A 3,639-nucleotide genomic window follows, 5' to 3' on the forward strand; every position below is an offset into this window, starting at 1 on the left:
AGATTCCCTTCATGCCATTCGCCAGGGATATTGTTCTATAAATTTACAAATATCAGAAGTGTATTAAGGTTATGTGATTGTTGTGGATTTACGTGTAAATATTCTCCGCAGGTTTTCTCGCAAATTATTTTATAGATTGAGCTAAAATTTACTCAAAAATAGTCTGATTCATTGTCATGTGCCTGAATATATTAATGTTTTGTTGAAAAATCTATTTTCAAAAAATTGCATATTTGAAGGGGCGAATAGGAACTGAATTAAATTCATGAATGTGAATTTTTTAAGAGTAAATTTTTTCATGAAATGTTAATATTACCTGGTACATGACAACAAATCCTTATTTGAATTCGTTACAAAATTTAAGCTCAATTTATCAAGTATTTTACGAAAAAACCTGCGGAGAATATTTACGTTTAGAATCACAACAATCACATGACCTTAAGTAAGCTTGTTAATAAAAGGATTTAAATATCTTATGTAAACAATTAAAGGTTATCATTAAAATAAAATTGTAAAAACACTTTATTAATTTATTAAATAAAAAAATTTAATTATTGTAATTGTTATTCAGTAAACGAATTTCAACTCAAGTTTCAAAAATTTAATATTACCTATCTTATTTAAAAAACAATTGAAGTGGTTGTATTTAACTTTAAATCTTGATTTAAAGGATTAATTGTTTAACATGATTTTCTTGCAAATTTTACTAGTAGTTAATTTATGTAAACAAAATCAGTAATTACAGCAATATTGAAATGATGATTTAAAGCGAGATACAAAAAGAAATCTTCCTTGACTTGTCAGAGTGCAGGGTATTTATATGTATACCTATATTATATTTGCATAGTATGGCGAGGATTAAATGAAACAAGTTAGATCGTCTGGGACCGAAATGGAATGAGTTAGAATAGGATAGAAGGAGGTTAGGAGAGGCATGGAAGAGGCAGTAAAATGTTAGCATGTACTACAAGGGGACACGTAAAATGAGTCGGTCGATTAAAACTAGTTTCAATTCGTCGCAAAATAAAATTGCCGACCACCCAGAGATGATGATGATTAGCCACAGGCAGTCTTGCCTACATTCTCTCTCTGTTTAATGCAAAAAGCACCAACCCTGTTCTTTTATTTACCCCCGAACACCCTCCATACTCCCCTCACGCCCTGTTGTTACCATAAACCAAGTTCCAAGCCTCTTATTTTATACTCGACTCTTTTTCTGAGATTTATTCAATCATATAAATTAGATTCACTTTTGCTATTTCTTAAGAAATTCTTCGGTTTTGCTTCTTCTTATTTTATCGCAGTCCTGGATACTTTCTATTACTTTTTTTATTAGATGGAATCAACTTTCTCTAAACCGTTATATTTCTATTTTATCTTTTTTAAAATTCAGTTATAAACTTTTTTAATTTATTAAATGTACTTTGATATTATATTGAAGAAGATATTATACTATATACTTACACTGTATAAGGTATTTAGTTAGTCTCAGCAATATATAATTAGACACATAATTTAATAAGATTTTCAATGGTAATTGTTTTAAACAATTTGACAAAAAAGACAACAGTTTGAGGTGGGAAGTTTTTTTTAAAGATCTACTTTGGATTGTATTTTGGATATTTTATGGTCCAAGCGTCGAACGAGTTATGGAATTGGAACGCTCAAATGGAATACTGCAAAACATAACAACCCAGCAAATGAAAACTAATTCAGTTCAATTGAAATGCATACACCCTGGGCTTCAGTGAATCCCACTTAGCAACAAATTCGAATTGGACCTTGCCAAAAAAGTTAATTCTTAATCTTAATTGATATACACCAAAAATAAAGTCTCTCAAATATTTGTAGTGTTTTCGTGAATGGGTAACACCACTCTAGAGGCCAAAAAAAGACCTATCTGTGATGATGAATTTTGGGAAAATGAAGAAAGGAAGAGAATTCCTTTTTAGAGGGCATATTAACTGCAAATTGAAGTGTAAAAACAATTTTTTTACTTGAAATTTTACTACAAAACATTCCACATTTTTTTAATGATTCTTTATAATCTCTTGCATGGATTTTCAAAAATATTAATTTTTTCAAAAAATAAAAATTCTAAAATGGTCAAAAATTAAAATATTCTCTTTTTGACCACCTTATATGTTTTTAGGACCCAAATGATGCAAGAAAAAAATATAACCTCGTTTAATAATTTTAATTTAAGTGTGTCAAAATAAAGGTTGTGACTCCCCTTAAGACCTGGAACAAAAAACCAAGGAATTTCATAAGCTCTATTAGCCACGGTGCGCGGGAACGAGCTTAGAAATTGACAAAAATGACGACAAAATCTGATAGTGCCATCTTTTTTATCACTTAAAATTATGTAAGAAAATGTTTTTCCCAAAATCTAAATCGCAGAGTTTCGCGTTTTTTAAATCATTTTGTAAAAAAAATAACTTTTTAACACTAAATCTTTTTTAATGCTTTACACTTTTTTATATATAGATGATTAAGATTAATTATTGTTATTTTAGCATAAATTATGAATTTGGTGATAAAATACAAAAGTTAAACTTTTTATATATGACAAAAGAGATCATGAGCTACTGCTCAAATTGAAACACCGCGTGACCCTTCATTTTGGGGTAAAAGTAAAGTACCTAAATTTGGTACTTCGAACTGCTACCGGAACCTAAAATTTTTCTTGACAAATAGGTGCAAAAATTCAGTTTTTCAAATTGCCGCCTTTCATGACATTTTATCATAAAAGCTGACAAAATTTCTGACAATTTACAAAAAAGTACAATGCAATAGCTCTGATAGTTTCCGATATACAGTCTCTCAAAGTTGACCCATTTGAGATTTTACATACAATGGTAATAAAATGAGATTCTATGTAAAATTTCAAAAGGGTGATATTTGAGAGACTGTATCTCGGAAACTATCAGAGTTATTGCATTGTTCTTTTTTGCAAATTGTTAGGAATTTTGTCAGCTTTAACTTTCCCGTTAGGCAATTTTTTCAAAAAATTATTTCTTTTAAAGCTATATTGGAAAAACTGATAAATACCTCATTTTAGCTAAAATCTCAAAAAAAATGTGTTTTTTACGGAAGCTATATCTCGCTCAATTTTTGAGCTACAGGATTTATTTTTTATCAAATTACTCAGAATTTGATACACCTTCTTTTTTATAAAAAGTATTTTTATGCTAAAATGTCATGAAAGGCGTCAATTTGAAAAACTGAATTTATGCACCTATTTCTAAAGAAAAATGTTAGGTTCTGGTAGCAGTTCGAAGTACCAAATTTAGGTACTTTATTTTTACCCCAAAATGAAGGGTTTAAGGGAAAAAAATTGAGGTCCTGAGTTAAAACATGATATGCCTTGTTTTTAGACTAACTTGACTGGACTACTAGCAAATTACCATGTCACGCGGTGTTTAAATTTGAGCAGTAGCTCATGATCTCTTTTGTCATCTATAAAAAGTTTAACTTTTGTATTTTATCACCAATTTCATAATTTATGCTAAAATAAGAATAATTAATCTTAATCATCTATATATAAAAAAGTGTAAAGCATTAAAAAAGATTTAGTGTTAAAAAGTTATTTTTTTACAAAATGATTTAAAAAACGCGAAACTCTGCGATTTAGATTTT

The sequence above is a fragment of the Leptopilina boulardi genome, unplaced genomic scaffold (genome assembly GCF_019393585.1).
Source record: "Leptopilina boulardi isolate dan_hultmark-lab unplaced genomic scaffold, ZJU_Lbou_2.1 LbouV2_327, whole genome shotgun sequence".
NCBI classification, from domain to species: domain Eukaryota; kingdom Metazoa; phylum Arthropoda; class Insecta; order Hymenoptera; family Figitidae; genus Leptopilina; species Leptopilina boulardi.